Source organism: Globicephala melas, chromosome 14 (assembly GCF_963455315.2).
Source record: "Globicephala melas chromosome 14, mGloMel1.2, whole genome shotgun sequence".
NCBI classification, from domain to species: Eukaryota; Metazoa; Chordata; class Mammalia; order Artiodactyla; family Delphinidae; genus Globicephala; species Globicephala melas.
The window spans coordinates 40,264,405-40,282,873 of record NC_083327.1 but is presented as its reverse complement, the minus strand read 5'-3'; positions in this window follow the sequence as shown (position 1 = coordinate 40,282,873).

Here is an 18,469-nt window from a genome sequence, read left to right as displayed (position 1 = left end):
CTGGGTATCATTCACTGAGGAAAAGCTGAGGGAGATGTTTAAGTGGTCTCTTTCTTCTTGAAAAATCTCTGCAGTTTGCCACCAGGCCTGGGGGCTTTATTATCCTGAGCGACTTTGCTGCCTATAAATCACAGCACTAAGTGGCTAAAGGGAATGAGTTAACCAAATGCCTGAAAAAATGTAACCAATGTTTCTTCAATTATTAGCAGAACAATTGACTTGCATCTGGTCAGGGCACCTGCAGACCTGGCCTGCAGTCGTGTTACCTATAATTCCACCACTCAGAGCCTAAATTTCCCTTGAATTACAGTTTTTACTCTGATGCATGTTCTGAGCTATCAGTCCACCCCCAATTTTTCATGCGTCCTAGTATTTCTCTTCCATACAAATCCAATGTATGGCAATGGAACACAGCTATTGTAATGTAATGTAATGTAATGTATGGTCTGGCAATGGAACTCAGCTATTATAGTGAATACTCCAAATGGTTTGCCTGCTCTACCCAGGACCCCTTTTCTGGGACATCTGCTCGAACCTGGGAGTTCACTATTTGGGCAGCATCCCCGGTACGCTGCCTCTCTGGTTATAGTTATTGGATCAGAGGAAACTTTCAGTTAGGTTTAGGTTCAGTTATACGTAACAGAAACTCTCCCACATAGCTGCTTAAATAAGATGGGCATGCATTTCTCTCTTACTTGGTAGAAGCCTGGATTTAGGCAGTTCTGGGCTTGTGTGGGGACTTCATCAGTGACCCAGGCTCTTCCTGCTCATGTTCTGCTATCTCAAGGGTATGGTTCCAAGATGGCAGTTGGAGCTCCAGCCATCGCATCATTAATCCACCCTCAATGAAACTTTCCAGAAGACTCACACAATACTTTTGCTTATATCTTATTGCATAAGCCTACACTAGATTCAAATGAAGCTGGGGATGTAGTCTTTTGACTTTGTGAACAATGTAAAAGTCAAGGTTTTAGCAGGCTCTGCTAAAAGTAAGTTGGGTTAAGCTAGTCAGATTCTTAAGAATTTGTACAAAGGATTCTAAAACTGTTTCCTGGTAATGGCAGGCTCTGGAGGCATGTAGACTTGGGGCAACAGTGCAGGCTGTTCAGGTTTATGTAGAGGAAGCAAGGCAAGAGAGAGAAGGCAAAGAAAAGCAGAAAACGGAGAGAAGAAAGCCCAAGGGGATGTACTTCGGGGGAAGCATCAAGAATGACCCAGGTCCTGATCCAGTTCCACTCCTCATGCTGTCTGCCTGGACAGTCAATTCTGCATTCCTCAGAAACCTCATGTTTTTAAAAATTGCTTTTCAGAAATTATTGTGTTAAGAAGAGAAAGGGTATGGGAGCTGGAGAGTTTCAGATTCCCCCCAAAAGAAGTTATTTTTTCCTGGAGCTATTAATGATACATATTATAGCTATAAGAGTAAAATCTTAATATCATGAAGCAAATCCAGCATTTGCTGAATTCTAGCTTTTACTTAAAAATCTTGTCCTTTCTTTTCCTAAACAGGGACATTTTATATATCCTTATATCCTTATCTCCTTTATAGTTGTTATCACCCTTTGTTAGGATAGACAAAGTCTAAACTACTCAAATAAATCTCTTGTGTTCTAACATTGGTGTTACCCTACCTCCTGAATACATTATCAGTCCCTGGTCAAGATCCTATTGTAATCAGTGGTATTCTTAGTAGTGCATATTTTGGCCTTTAATTAGTATAATTGAATTATGGCCAATTTGTATGACTGTAGGAGTAATATCTGTATTTCATTTCCTGTCTGTGGATTCTATGGGGAAATATTTTACCATAATCCCCTTTTCTCCTTGAGCCCATTAAGTAGATCCTCTCCTTTCAACCAAAAACTTTTGTCTAAGTCTGCTTATAAAAAATGAGTGGATCCCTGGGATAAAAAAACAGATTTCAGCTATCCACTTAGACCAGGGGCAGCAAATTGCTTCTGTAAAGGGTCCAATGGTAGGGTCCAATGGTAAATATTTTAGGCTTCGCTGGCCATGCAGTCTATGTTGCAACTTATCTCCTCAACTCAGCCACCATAGCCTGGGAGCAGTCTGATAACGTGTAAACAATGGTCACGGCTGGGTTCCAGTAAAACTTTATTTACAAAAACAAGCAGAGGGCCAGATTTGACCTAAAGGCTGTAGTTTGCCTTGTACTAAACTATAAGCTCCATTTGGGCAGGGACATATCTGATTTGTTGAACAGTTTATACCCAGCTCCAAATGCCAGGTCTGTTTCTTGGTAAACATTTGTTGAATGACTTAGTGAGTAAACTATCAATGTGACATCAATGGACAGATTATTCCAGCTTAAATTTGAAAAAACTTGTCTTTCCTGTTGGCTTTCTCACTGATTTTCCTTAAAAATTGTGAAAATCTATCTATTACTAAAATCTCACAGTTTGAGAATATCACAGAGGACTTCCCTGGTGGCACAGTGGTTAAGAATCTGCCTGCCAATGCAGGGGACACAGGTTTGAGCCCTGGTCCATGAAGATCCCGCATGCCAGGGAGCAACTAAGCCCGTGCACCACAACTACTGAGCCTGTGCTCTAGAGCCCGTGTGCCACAACTACTGAGCCCACGTGCCACAGCTACTGAAGCCCGTGTGCCTAGAGCCCGTGCTCCGCAACGAGAGAAGCCACCGCAACGAGAAGCCCACGCGCTGCAACGAAGAGTAGCCCCTGCTCGCCACAACTAGAAAAAGCCCACGGGCAGCAATGAAGACCCAATGCAGCCTAAATAAATAAATAAATAAATAAAATTTATTTTTTAAAAAAAGAATATCACAGAGAATACATTCATGGCCTGGATTCTCAGGTGGCTGAATTACCTAACCAGCTAGAAGGACCAGGACGAAGAACATTTTTTTAGGAGCAAAGCCATGATATCTGTGCCCCCATTCAAGCCTGTATATCTCACTGGTGTTATTCTACTGGACAAAGGTCTTGTCTTCATGGAGTTTACATTCAATTAGTGGAGGTAGAGTACATAAGTACATACACTCGTGTTCAGAGGTCTTAAGTGCTATGAAAAAAAACTTGTTTAAAAAAAACTGGGAGGCTCAAAGCCTGCTATTTTATCTAGAGTGGTTTGGTTAGTGTACGGAGCAGCACACACAGTGGAGTGTGGTGGGGTGCTGTGAGCGAGAAGGAGAGTGGGAGCAGATTGGCTCAGCCGTGTAGACGGGGGTCAGATTTGCAGCTGTGGTAAGGATCTTGGATTTTGTACTAAGGGCAATGGGAAGTCATCAGAGAGTTGACAGCAAAGGAATCACATGATCTCATGTTCCTCTGGTTCCTGGATGGAGAATAAACTGAATGGAGAGGCGAGGAAGCAAAAAGGGAGACAGTACCAAGGAGGCCATTGCAGGGGTCCAGGGCAAAGAGGAGAGTGGGCTGGACTAGAGTAGTGCAGGTGGTAAGGAGTGGCAGGACTCTGAATATTTTGAAGGTAGACAACAGGATTCACTAATGGATCTGATGTGGGATGTGAAAATAAAAGAGGAGATAAAGCTGACTCCAAGGCTTTTGGTCTGAACATCTGGATGAATGAAGCTGCTGTGTTTCAAGATGGAGAACACCGAGGGAGAAGAAGGTTTAGTTGGAGGGTGGGAGGTAGAAATAATCAGAAGTTTGGGGTATGTTAAATTTGAGACATCTATTAGGTACCCAGGTGGAGATGTTGAGTACGCAGCTGGATATATTTTTCTGGAGTTCAGGGACAGGACCAGGATGGAGGTATAAATTTGGGAGCTATTAGTGGGAAGCAGCTGCATAGCACAGGGAGATCAGCTCCGTGCCTTATGACCACCTAGAGGGGTGGGATAGGGAAGGCGGGAGGGAGACGCAAGAGGGAGGGGATATGGGGATATATGTGTGCATATAGCTCATTCACTTTGTTATGCAGCAGAAACTGACACACCATTGTAAAGCAATTATACTCCAATAAAGATGTTTAAAAAATAACTGAAGTCTCTAAAATAGAAAACCTAAAAAACAAATGTAAAACTTCCCTGAAATAAAGGAAGAATCAAATAGTCTAAAAAAAAAAATTGGGGAGCTATTAGCATACTTAAAGTTATGGGAGTCGATGAGATATTTTGGGAGTGACTATAAGAAAAGAAAAGAAATACCTGAGGGCCGAGCTCTGCAGTCAGTCAGCATTGAGAGGGTGGGAAGATGAAGAGGAGATAGCAAAGGAACTTCCAGTAAGGTAGAAGCAAAACCTGGAGAATATGGTGTCTCAGAAGTGAAATGAAGAGTTTGTCAGGAAGGATGGAGTGATCACCTGTGTTGAATGCTGCTGAGAAGTACAATAAAGCAAGACCTGGGAACTGACCATTGGATTTGGCAAAGTGGAAATCACTAGTGGCCTGAGAAAAGTAGTTTCTCTAAAGTGGTGAGGGAGAGAGTCTGACTGGAGTAGGATCAAGAGAGAGTGGGAAGAGAGGAGGTGGAAATATTGAGTATAAGACAACTGCTTTAAGGAGTTTTTTGCAACAAAAGGGAGTAGAGAAAGGGGGCGGTGGCTGGAAGGGGTGGCTCCAAGAGATTTGGTGAGATGTTCTCCAGCAGCCTCAGCAAGTAGCGTGCAAGATGGTAACTAGACCAGTTCAGGGCTGGGGACTGCAGAATGGGTGCGGCAGGGGGATGGGAGGCCAAACCATCCAGGGTGCTGCTCAGAATGGCTAAAGTAAGCCCCCTGGGACTGGGTTGGATGGCCAAGGAGGCAAAACCATGATCCTTAGGAGGAAAGAAGTAAGGGAACCAGAGAGATAGGACACTGTGGTCAGAGAGAAGTACATGGAAAATTAGAATCAAAGAAGTAAAGCATTTGATGTCAAAGTCTATACTGCAACATTGAGAATGGCTTTCTTAATCGGAGTGTGATACCAAGATGAATGAGGAAGAACAACCAGGAAACAAGAAGTTTAGAAGACAAAGTAATAGTGGGGAGAGAAAGAAACTAACATGTACTGAGGACCTACTATGGGCTAGGTGCTTTTTACATGTACTATCTCTTTAAAATATCTTCAAAAGCCTGAGATATTAAAATTCCCATTTTATATCCAGGGAAATTGCAATTCAAGAGGTTAAATAACACGCCCAAGGTCACACAGTTAGCAAATGGTCAGAATTTGAACTTGGTTCTGCCTGGCTCTGAAGCACATGAACTCCTGTTGTCCGTTCTTCCTTCCTTGCTGAGGTACAACTTATATACACTGACATGTACAAGTCATACTTGTATAAGTTACAAACTACACAGAGGTAACTATCACCCAGATCAAGATATAGAATATTTACAATGCCCTAGAAGGGTCTCTCATGCCCCTCTCATTTTGCATCCCTCCAAAGGTAGTTTTATGTGTCAACTTGACCAGATCATGGGATGTACAGATAACTAGTTCAACATTATTTCTGGGTATGTTTATGAGATTAGCATTTGAATCCATAGACTCAGTAAAGTAGATTGCCCTCCCCAGTATGGGTGGGCTTCATCCAATCCACTGAGGGCCTGAGTAGAACAAAAAGGTAGAAGAAGGCAGGAACTGCTTTCTCCCCGCCTGGCTGCTTGAGCTGGGACACCAGTCTTCTTCTGTCCTCTGTGCTCCTGGCTCTTAGGCCTTCAGACTGAGACTGGAATTTACACCACTGACTCCCAGGCCTTAAACCGACACCACTGGCCTTCCTGGGATTCCAGTTTGCAGAATGCCTCAGCTTGCAGGTTTGGAGCCACAGTAAAGATTTTGGATTTTGTACTAAGTGCAATGGGAAGCTATCAGAGACTTGAGAACAAAGGAATGACATGATCTGGTATGACTCCGGTTGCTGTGTGGAGAATAAACGGAATGGAGGGGCAAGAAAGCAAAAAGAGAGATGTAATCTCCCTTCTCCATAATCACGTGAATGACCAGTCAGAGCAGGGGCTCATGGAGGTGATCGATGGAGTATTAGCTCAGGTCTGTCTCACAGTGGGCCCAGTAGGTCCCCAAACCCATCCTGTGATTATCCCCCCAGTTCTGGAATGCATAATTGGAACAGATGTACTCAGCAGCTGGCAGAATCCCCATGTTGGTTTGCTGTTATGTGGAGTGAGAGCTATTATGGTGGGAAAGGTCAAGTGGAAGACACTAGAATTGACTCTACCTAGGAAAATAGTAAACCAAAAGCAATACCACATTCCTGGAGGGATTTCAGAGATTAGTGTCACCATCAAGGACTTGAAAGAGGCAGAGGTGATGGTTCTCACCACATCCCCATGCAACTTGCCTGTTTGGCCTGTGCAAAAGACAGATGGATCTTGGAGAATGACAGTGAATTACCGTAGGCTTAACCAGATGGTGCCACCAATTGCAGATGCTGTACCTGATGTGGTTTCATTGCTTGAGAAAACTAGCACATTCCCTGTCACTTGGTATACAACTATTGAACTGACAAATGCCTTTTCTCTATCTCTGTCCATAAGGTCTACTAGAAGCAGATTACTTTCATCTGGTAAGGCCAGTAATACACCTTCACTGTCCTACCTCAGGGGCATAGTTGATGTCAATCCTCTGTCATCATTTAGTTTGCAGGGATCATGATTTCCCTTCCACAACGTATCACACTGGTTCACTACATTGATGACATTATGCTGACTGGACCTGGTGATCAAGAAGTAGCAACTACTCTAGATTTACTGGTAAGACATTTACATGTCCGAGAGTGAGATAAGTCTGACAAAAATTCGGGGTCCAGTGGCGTGAGACATGTCAAGATATCCCTTCTAAGTGAAGGGTAAGTGTTGCATCTGGCCTTTCTTATAAAAAATTAGAGGTACAATGCCTAATGGGTCTCTTGGATTTTGGAGGCAATATATTCCTCATCTGTGTGTGTTGCTCTGGCCCATTTACCAAGTGATTCAAAAAGCTGTTAGTTTTGAGAGGAGCCCAGAGTAAGAGAAGGCTCTGCCACAGGTCCAGGCTGCCATGCAAGCTGCTCTGTCACGTGGGTCATACGATCCAGCAGATCCATTGATACTTGAAGTGGCAGTGGCTGATAGGGATGCTGTTTGGAGCCTTTGGCAGCCCCTATAGGTGAATCACAGCACAAGCCCTTAGGATTTTGGAGCAAAGTTCTGCCATCCTCTGCAGATAACTACTCTTCTTTTGAGAAACAGCTATTGACCTGCTACCAGGCCTTAGTATAAACTGAACAAATGACTGTGGGCCGCTGAACTACCATATGACCTGAGCTGCCCAACGTAAACTGGGTGTTATCTGACCCACCAAGCCATAAATCTGAGCATACACAGCAGCACTCCATCATCAAATGGGAGCTGTATGTATGTGGTTGGATCCCAGCAGGCCCCGAAGACACAAGTAAGTTACATGAGGAAGTGGCCCAAATGCCCGTGGTCCCCACTCCTGCAACACTGCCTTCTCTCTCCCAGGCTGCATCTGTGAACTCAGAGGGAGTTCTCTATGATCAGTGGAAGAGAAGACTCAGACCTGGTTTACAGATGGTTCTGCACAATATATGTAGGCACCATCCAAAAAGTGACAATTGCAGCACTACAGCCCCTTCCTGGGACAGCCCTGCAGGACAGTGGTGAAGTGAAATCCTCCCAGTGGGCACAACTTCGGGCAGTGCACCTAGTGGTATACTTTGCTTGGAAGGAGAAATGGCCAGATGTGATTATATACAAATTCATGAGCTGTAGCCAGTGGTTTGGCTGGATGGTCAGGGACTAAGAAGGAACATGATTGGAAAACTGGACAAGGATATTTGGGGAGGAGGTATGTGGATAGAACTCTCTGAATGGGAAAAAACATGAATATATTTGTGTCCTATGTGACCTCAACAGAGGAGGATTTTAATAATCAAGTTGATAGGATGACCTGTTCTGTGATATCAATCAACCTCTTTCCCCAGCCACATGAACAAAGTGGCCCTTGTGGCAGGGAGGAAGGTTATACATGGGCTCAGCAACATGAACTTCCACTCACCAAGGCCAACCTGACTGTGGCCACTGCTGAGAGCCTAAACTGCCAGCAGCAGAGACCAACACTGAGTCCCTGATGTAGCACCACTGCCTGGGGTGATCAGCCAGCCACCTGGTGGCAGGTTGATTACACTGGACCACTTCCATCATGGAAGGGTCATGTTTTGTTTTTACTGGAATAAGCACTTACTCTGGACACATGAATTTGCTGTCAATTGTGTGCAATGGATTTGCACACAATGCTTCTACCAGAACTACCATCTGTGGACTTACAGAATGTTTTATCCCCTGTCATGGTGTTCCACACAGCATTGCTTCTGATCAAGGAACTCACTTCACAGCAAAAGAAGTATGATAATGGGTCCATGCTCATGTAACTCACTGGTCTTACCATGCTCCCCACCACCCTGAAGCAGCTGGTTTGATGGAACGATGCAAAGGCCTTTTGAAGACTCTTATGTGTTCTCCCGAAGGCTGTGTATGCTCTGAATCAGCATCCAGTGTATGGTGCTGTTTCTCTGACAGCCAGCATTCAAGGGTTTGTCACCGGCAAAGCTCACTCGGGTCCCCGGAAAAAATAAGATGGAATCTAGGTGATACGGTCTAACCTCTTCTTTTGTGCTAAGTCTAGTTTCACTCACCTATAGGGTGTCGTGTGCAGAGGCCTTGGAATTGACAGGTTGGATCAGAGTTCCCAGCACAGAACCGCTGTGCCTGACACCCCAACTTCTGGGGCTGTGTGCAAAACACCTCAATTCAAGATGGCGGCAGCAGGACGGGTGCAGAGAGGCTGCGCCTGGCACTGCAATTTGGAGCCACGAGCAGCGCAGCTGTACTGCCCGCCAGCTGATGACTGAGGCTGACACTGACACTGACACGAACCCTATAAAGCTGCCCCGCCCACAGTCTGTCAGGAGAGCGTGGACTCCAGAGCAGGAGATCCTGCTGCTCTGTTCTTTCACCAAAGAATAAAGCTTTCCTTTGCTTCGAACTGAACTGTGTCTCCTTCTACTGGCCCAAGTGACATCCGGCAGGTGGACCCCTTGTTGGGGCCTGACTTAAAAGGTTAGTAACAGGTCCAGGAATCAAGAGGTGGAAATGGAAGTGGCACCACTTATTATTACCCCCTAGTGACCCCTGAGGAAAATATTTGCTTCCTGGTCCCACAACGTTATGCTCTGCTAGCCGGGAGGTCTTAGTTCCTTCGTGAGGTAATGCTTCCACCTGCAGATACAACAGTGATTCCATTGAACTGGGAGTAAAGACTGCTGCCTGCTCACTTTGGGCCCCTCATGCCTCTGAATTAACAAGACAAAGAAAGGAATTTTGGTGTTGCCTGGGGTGATTGGTCCTGACTAAGATGGGGAAATCGGACGCTTCACAATGGACGTAAGGAAGAATGTGTGAAGTACAGGAAATCCCTTAGGGTATGATTACCACACCCTGCGATTAAGGTCAATGGAAAACGACAACAACCCCATCCAGGCAGGGCTACTAATGGCACAGACTCTTCAGGAACGAGGGTTTGGGTCACCCCAGCAGGTTAAGAACCACAACCAGGTGAGGTGCTTGCTGAAGGTAAAGGGAGTACAGAGTCGGTAGTGGAAGAAGGTAGTTAAAAATACCAGCTATGACCATGTGAACAGTTAACAGAAACAAGGACTGTAATTATCATGAGTATTCCTCTTTATTTTGTTATGAATATGTTTGTGTGTATGTGTGTGTGCTATTTGCAGCACAGTAATTAATGTTTATGGTTATGATTTGGGGTCGTTGACAAAAAATAAATTGCATTTAGTCTTTTTTTTTTTTTGAGGCTGGGAAAAGTGGAAAGCACTTGAAAAAACGTTTCACAGAAAATAGTTAAAAGAAATGTATTTTAATACTTCAAGGTTGGTCTTCAGTTTAATTGGAACTTCACTAGTCAGGAATACAATGTAGTAGATTTGTTAACAGCCCTTTTGAGTCAGGCCCCAGCATGGGTCCTTCTGCCCGCTGTCATGGGAGCCAATAGAATGAGACTGAGTTCTGTTCTGAAGCAACGGAAAGCCTTATTTTCGGATCAAAGAATGGAGAGATTCGAACCTGTACTCTAGAGCAGGGGTCCCCAACCCCCAGGCCGAGGGCCGGTACCGGGCGAGGCCTGTTAGGAACCGGGCCGCACAGCAGGAGGTGAGCAGCGGGCGAGCTAGCGAAGTTTCATCTGCCGCTCCCCCATCGCTGGCGTTACCGCCTGAACTATCCCCCCCTCCCCCCGTCTGTGGAAAAATTGTCTTCCACGAAACCAGTCCCCGGTGCCGAAAAGGCTCGGGACCTCTGTTCTAGAGCACAAGCTCTCCCCGCAGGCCGTGGGCGGGGCTGCTTTATAGCCTTCCCGGCAGCATCAGCGGGGAGGGGAGGGGGCGGAGTTCTCCAGTGCCGGGTGCAGTGTCTCTGCCCACAGGCCGCCGCCATCTTGGCCTGAGGTGGAGTGTGTAGCCTGTCTAGCTGAGGTATTGGGCGCAGACGTTTCACGCTATGAACTTGGGTCGGAAGTTCCGGGTGCAAGGCCTCTGCACACGGTACGCTATGAGCAAGTGAAACTAGACTGAGCACAAAGGGGGAAAAAAAAGGTTAGACTTTATTTTATTACCCATATTCTATTTTTATTTCCTGGGAATTGTTAATGGGCTTTGCCAGTGACAGATTCCGTGAAGTGGTCAAAATTTATTCTCATGTCCTTATAATGTGCTTTTCTGTGATGTAGAGTCTGGAAAGTTAAAAACTACATTTCCTCGGGAATTCCCTGGCTGTCCAGTTATTAGGATTCGGCGCTTTCATTGCCAGGGCCCGGGTCCAATCCCTGGTCAGAGAAATAAGATCCTGCAAGCCGTGCAGCACGAGGGTGGGAGTGGAGGGGCGGACCTACAGTTCCTAGACTGTCTTACAGGTAGGGTTCCATATGTGATTAAGATTCCTTTGGACTTGTGTATTTGCATGAACCTTGGATTTGAAACTGAGTTAAGTGTGGAAACTTAAACTGAGTGAAGTAGATGATGGCAGAGGCTTCGCGGTTCTACATCAGCCACTTCCTGGTTCCGCTGCATCTGATAGTAATGGCAACTGCTTTTCCCAAAATGGCAGAGGCAGTTGGGCATTGTTCTCCGTAGCTCAGTTAGTACCCATTCCTCTACTTTTCCATGGTTTAGGAAGCCACATAATACTTGGAAATAAATACTTTTCTGCTGACATTGCAAGTAGAATCTGTTGTCTACAACTGAATGCTATATAATAACCATGCCAGGTGCCTGAGAAGCTATATGCTCCACCACCCAGTTCTCAGTGCTTGGACCCATGCAGTCTTGTGACCAGGGTTAGGTTAGCCTGTAGATAGAATAGGTAGCACCCAAGTCAAGTGACTTTGGGGGATCCCCTCTGTTCCCTGAGTTTATTGACCTCAAATTTCACCTGAAACTCTACTCTTAGTATTAAATTTCTTTAATTTAAGGTCTTTTTCCCCTTCCTCTAAACTGTTCCTCTAAACTATGTGCATCACACCCGTGTGGGACCATCTCTTATTATTTATAGTGATTTTTAACAGTGGTGAGATTTCCTCTCTGCTGTGTTCACTGGTGATAGGTTGTGGGAGTGAATATACATGAAGGATGGGGAGGGAAGTTGTATTATAGTCAAAAGGAGAGGCAACCAAAGTAAAAATATTCAGGAAGGTGTAGCTCCTTAAGCAGACATTATTGATTTACACCTTATGTGAATGAGTTGCTCGTCTCAGCTGAGAGCTGCTTTTGATTAGGTAGAATCAGAGCTGGGGAGGGTTGTGGAGTAAAAGGTGAAAATGTTTGGGAAATCCACATATATCAGGTCTCTTCTGGAGTTGCAAGTGTTTGTTGCCTAAGGGCTTGGTGTGCAGAGCATGGAAGTATTGAAGATACATCTGCTGAGGGTGGTCATGCCTTTATCCATTAGAGCTTAAGTGAGAGAATAGTATATGCTGATATGGACAGATGAGAAGAGGGTGTGTAAACAGTGGGGAATGCATTTGCTAGTTGTTATACTTGGAAGTAGACAAAGGAAAATGTGTTTAGAGAAAAGGAAGGGAGTGGGTAATGGGAGTATTTCCAGTCTGAGACAAGGCAGGGCTGCTGGAATTTCTCTTCTGACTAATCCAGGAAGGGTTTGGAGGGGGTGGTGCAATTCTTTTTTTCTTTTTGTCAGTCACATATTAAATACTTTTGGGCTTCAAGTGGAATGATTTTTTTTTTAATTAATTTATTTGTTTGTTTTTTATTTTTGGCTGCGTTGGGTCTTCGTTGCTGTGCGAGGGCTTTCTCTAGTTGCGGTGAGCAGGGGTTACTCTTCGTTCCAGTGCACAGGCTTCTCATTGCAGTGGCTTCTCTTGTTGTGGAGCACGGGCTCTAGGCATGCGGGCTTCAGTAGTTGTGGCATGTGGGCTCAGTAATTGTGGCTTGCAGGCTCTTGAGCGCAGGCTGAGTAGTTGTGGCGCATGGGCTTAGTTGCTCTGCGGCATGTGGGATCTTCCTGGGCCAGGGCTCAAACCCGTGTCCCTTGCATTGGTAGGCAGATTCTTAACCACTGCGCCACCAGGGAAGCCCCCAACTGCACCACCAGGGAAGCCCCCAAGTGGAATGATTTTTAAAGAGCTATTTAGAGGCAAGGTTACTGATTGCTTGGTCAGCAGAATCCTGGGCTTTTAATGGGAGAAGGCTGTGAGATGGGATCATTATGACTATTTTAAAGTTCCAAGGAACAAGTTTATCCACAAAGCATTTCTCCAGTCTTTCCTAGGAGAATTAGAAACACTTTCACATCTATCTAATTTCAATCTTTTCAACATCCTTGTGAGGTAGGTAAGAAATATTTTTACACTTTTTTTTTTAACAGATCATAAAATTTCATGACAAGTAGTTTCCAAAGAAACCACATGGGGCCAAAGTGTGAAACCAGTCCGAACAGTCAGTCTTCTGAAAGCAGAGCTGTCTTTCTTGTTGCCGAAGCATCTTGTTCAGTGTGTCCTTTCTTCTTTCTGTTCTGATCTTACGGCTATTGGTGGCCTTCAATGTAGTAATGCAGGGTTTAGCACTGACTTGTAATGGATTCATAAGTGTGTTAATTATGAAGGCTTTCCTCTGGTTCTGAGAGTGGACTGTGCACAGAATATGCTTTTCTTTTTCTTTCTTTTTTAATTTTTTTGCTAGGTTTTAGAGAGGTTTCAGGGCTACAGAAAATTTCTCTGGTACATGAAGCTGTTGAACCTTAGGAGTTGTCTTTTATTCAGCAACTCAAAAAGCCTTTACTGGAGTATGAACTGCTAATGAAAGGCAGAATTAAAAAAAAAAAAAGACATGGCTCATCATAATCTTCCTACCTTCTATTATTGCAGAAATAATTCTATTGATCTACTCCACTAAGTTTTACCACTGTCAGTAACAGAGACTTAATTTCTAACAACACCGGATGAATAATAGACGAACAGCCAATTTATCCTGGGATGTTAAAGCCTGAAAGATAATGAAAACACTTCTCTTTAACATAGGATTTGAAACAGGCTACATAGAAATTGTTGTATTACATTACAGCTTGGTGGTCAACAGGATACAGACCTTTGTGTTAAAGGGGTGTTTCTCTGTTTTAAAGATAGACTGTGAGTTTAGTTTTGATTTTAATTTCCTATCAATGAAACCTTAAGCTATCTCCTTTTCATATTTAATTTCACTGTTAAAAAAAAGCTTAGGGGTGAAAGACCCTTGTGAAACAACACCCTTTTGCTTTTAAAGCAGAGTTAGGCAAAATGAAGGATTTGATTGTTCATATAGATGCCCAGTGCTGACTAGCTCCCCCTTTATGCTGAAACTGAATGCTGGAATACGACTGTGTGACTTGCAAACTATTTTCATTATTGTCCACAAAACTTGGGAAGGCTCTAATCTAATGTAATAAATATACAAAATCAAGATTTCCTTAAAACTTCACCAGTGTTGCCTTTAAGAGCTTCAAGAAAGACACATGAGATGTATTTTAAGGTTACTCTCAGTGCATTCTGAGAGGCTGCAGCAAAAGTGAGAGGATTTGTTCTGAAATAATTATGCTACACCATTATCTAATTTTGTGTGAAGGAAATGTATAGTTGGACAATGACCACTTTATTTTCTTATATCTCTGTGTTTGAAACTGATAAAATTCTATACATTTCTGGGAGCATGATCTAAAGTAAAGAAAGAGGTCCATCTCAGTCTTGGGTGATAAGGAGAAGCAGAGAAAGACCTAGAAAAGGGTTCTCTTTTTGCACTTAGAATTTTACATTCAGAAGATGTAGAATCAAACTTTTTCATTGTCAATGTATCTGATCTTTTGTGTTTTACTGATTGGTACTGTTTTCACTTTGAAGTATACAGATGGGGGTTTGGGAGAGCCACCATCTGCATTCTTAGGGTCTATGAAGGTCTAAATCAGGCTCTACCTTGAATTCATACCAGTGTCTTCTGCCCAAAAACCATCAATAACTCCTCATTTCCCATTAACTGAAAACCTAACTATTCAGCTAGCTTCTTTCCAAACCTGCCCAGGACCTTCCCATCTCTAGGACATGGCAAATTAGTACGAGAAAAGGTCCAGAGGCAGGAAAGCAGAGTGGTGTTTGGGGTATAGCCATTCGGGGTTCCTGGCTGGAATGTGGGGTGCCTGAAGGTTGGGTCCATTTTTACGAAGTCCAGCATTGCAGGGTTCTTCATACACTCATTTTACTGAGCTCCTCTCCATGCCAGAGACTGGTTACAGCAGGGAGGCAAAAATGAATAATTCACCATGCATGTCCCCATCCCTGCATCTACTGTGGGACTTAGACTGGTAAACAAGCACTGCAGAGACAGTTAAGTGCTATGATACCTGATGGGCCAAAGTTATGGCAATAATGGGAATTTGTTTCCTGGTTTTTACATACTATTTTCCCACATTAAAGGTCAACAATGTGGGGGAATAGTATGTAAACCCACAAAGACATTAAAAGAAGAACTGCAGCTATTAAAAACCCATTCCAGTGACCTCATACTTTGCGGTTGAAGCAGCTAAGGGTAGCTACACACCCACAATATTAGCAAGACACAGAAACTCATCCCCACTCTGTCATCCAGTTTTTTCTTTTCTCCTGGAGGCCCTTTGTGGCGGGAACTATTTCTCCTTCGTTCTCTCCTAGCAACAGCAACATTCTTTCAGACAGCATTTGTCTACCTCTCTGAGCAATCCTCTAAGTCACGGGGTGGGGGTGGGGGTGGGGTGGAGTGGGTGGGAGGCGGGATAGTAGTTCCTGGCCTTCTTCTCCCCTCTGGGAGAGAGCTGCTCTTTGGAAATTCTCAGCAGGCTTCTGCACTGTGAACATTCCTGAAGGAAGTGTGGGGAGATGTGTTCTCTGCAACGGGGTTTGTATCTGATTGATGATGCAAACTCATAGTCGAGTGATCAAGGCTGTGGCTGTTCTGAGGGGCAGGTGAAAAGGTGATGGAGCTGGCCCAGTATGAAGAGCATGCTTTAAAGAGAAAGTGTAAAAGTGAGCAAGCAAACACAATAAGAAAGGTACGGGAGAAGAGTGGTGTGGGTTATGGCACACCAAACCCATAGGAATCAGAAATAAAAGGAAGAAAGGACATAGTTTAGAATACTGCAGGTCAAAGTGGGAAGGAAAAGACTTGCTAGTTAAATTGGATCAAGGTGCTTTCCCAGAAACAATGGAAACCTTAGGAAGATACACCCTGGCATGTGTTGATTCTGAAAGAAAAAGACTGTGGGCTGGGTGGTAACACCAGAAACAGAGGCGTGGTTTTCATTTCCCCTCTTATGCCAGTCAAGACCCAGTCTCAAACCCCAAACAATCCAACCTAAAGGCAAAAGGAATATAATCTAGAGCAAAACTAAAACAAACGTCCTTTCTGACTTACAGTGAGTGACAATAACACATTACACATGACAGCACTTACTGTGGGCCAGGCACATTAAGTTCTTTAAATACATTAACTCATTTAATCATCACAACAACCCAATGAGGAAGGTACTAGTATTATCTCTGTTTTATAGATGAAGAAACTGGAGCACAGAGAAGTAAAGTAACTTGTGCAGGGCTACACTGCTAGTGAGTAGTTTCAGAGAAGCCAAGCTTAGACTAGGGTCTTCTGCTTCATCTGATCTTTTGACTTTGTTTCCTTTACCTGCCTTCTTGAGTCCATCTCTGTTTAACTCTCTGGGGTCCTTTAGTGAGCTGAAGGGCATTGTATCTCAGCGAGGGCTTTGCAGATTTCCAGGTGCTACTGCCTTACTTTGAGTAAGCAAGGAGCAGCTCTGCCCATACAATATTCCTGTGGGTGCCCCCAGCTCCTTCCCCTTTCATTCCAGATCTCTGAGAAATTCCCAGAGCAGATAAGGGAAGGAAATTCTCCTCTCGTACTCCCTTCACCTTCCTGTCAGGTGTCATAGGGAAGAATAGATTAGCTGCCAAGGGAGACCCTGAACTTTTGAATATGAGAATCCCTTGTTAACTTCTGAAAGTTTGTTAGTAACTGTACTTAGAGGATTGAAGGAGAACATTTGCACCCATGGATACATGGACACCTTGTAATAACTGCTTCCTACATTCTGCAACCCCTTTATCCCCCTCAACCATCAACATGGCTGGGGTCCATGTCAAGGCTTCTAAAAGTTTGGTCACAGACCTTCTGAAACTTGTTAAATGAAAGATTTTGGGGACTCACCTCTGACTTAATCTCTGGAGGTGGGGCTTGTGAACCTACATTTTCAATAACTCCCAGGTGGTTCTCACACACACTTAAGTATGAAAGCCTCTCCATTATGATTAAAAATAGTATAGTTCTGCTCTCTCTAGGGCTAGAGCAGTGATGTGATGAAAAAGCAAAATGGCTTTTGACCCCAGGATTTTTAATATATTCACAAGCTAAGTTGAAATGACAGAGCCCTGAGATGTTTGCCTTTGGACATGCTGTGCTTCACTTTATCCTGTCAGTTCCCTGGTGATCTTTTCTGACCTTAAAAGGTTTCTTAAGCCCTTGACTTTGGGAAAGTTTCAACCAGGAATGTTTGTGACTTCAAAGTGATCTGTAGTGGGGAGATTATTTCTGGCATGTGTCTTAATAAGATGAGTTGAGGGTGAGGGAGGGGAAATGCTCCGTAGGTGGTCCTGGTCCTATGAAAGAGGCAATTTTTTTTTTTGCGGTACGCGGGCCTCTCACTGTTGTGGCCTCTCCCGTTGCGGAGCACAGGCTCCGGACGCCCAGGCTCAGCGGCCATGGCTCACGGGCCCAGCCGCTCCGCGGCATGTGGGATCTTCCCGGACCGGGGCACAAACCCGTGTCCCCTGCATCGGCAGGCGGACTCTCAACCACTGCGCCACCAGGGAAGCCCAAGAGGCAATGTTTTGATCGTTCTTAAGCTAAGCTGCTTTATTGTCATAAAATCCAGGAATGTCTCATCATGAGAGTTGATGTCTATAAATAAACCTATCTAACAATGATTCAGATATGTTTTCAGAATACAGGAAAGTGTGTGTGTGTGAGTGAGTGTGTGTGTGTGTGTGTGTGTGTGTGTGATGTGTCTTTTATGAACTTCCTTTCCAGGCCTAGAGCTATCAGCCCTCATAATTTTCACCCATTCCATGTACTGCTCTCCCCACACCCACATCTTTCTTTTTTCCCAGTGGCTTATGTGAAGCATTCCCTGATTCTTCCCAAGTTCCTTGAGGGGAAGAAAGGAACCAGGTTGGAAATATTACCTGTGAGCCATCCAGCACGGGTTTGAGCATGATTCTTTATTGGTTAGGGTGGATGAGCACCAGGATCTGCTGGAAGAAATGTGTTATCTTGGGTCTGATTTCAGCGGGGTTGGGTGTGATGTCTGCTGTTTGTCAACACTTCTGGAGGTCTGATTGAGGCCGTATCCACAAAAGGCATTGCAGGGTTGCAGAGGTGAGTAAGACCCTATCCCATGCTTGAGAAACAGCCTGTGTAGAGGAAGGATAAAGCAAGTCCACAAATGCTTGAGTAAGACAAACACCAAGAATGAGAGAACACAGCATTAGGGGATTCAAAAGAGGCAGGAAAGAGCTCTTTCCCAAGCAGGCCGGGGAAATGGAGATATCCTCCAAGCATTTTCCATAAGACTAGCCCAAAGCCGGCTTTATTAGGTTGTAGACTAGGCAGTGGTGTGATTTTAGGGAGGGCTCCCAGCCCCAAATAGCAGTTCCAGTGTCTGTCATTCTATTATAACTTTGTTCTTCTAGGTCTTGAAAGCTTTCATCTTGATGAGTTCTTCCTTTAACATGGATGCTTCTGATGGGGACTTAAGTCGTGTTGAAGTCATCTTAATATTTAGCTACATCCTTAGGGTGGGGAGGAGGAAACTAATTGACAGTTCAGTGAACACAATCCCATCTAAGATGCAGCTTGAGATG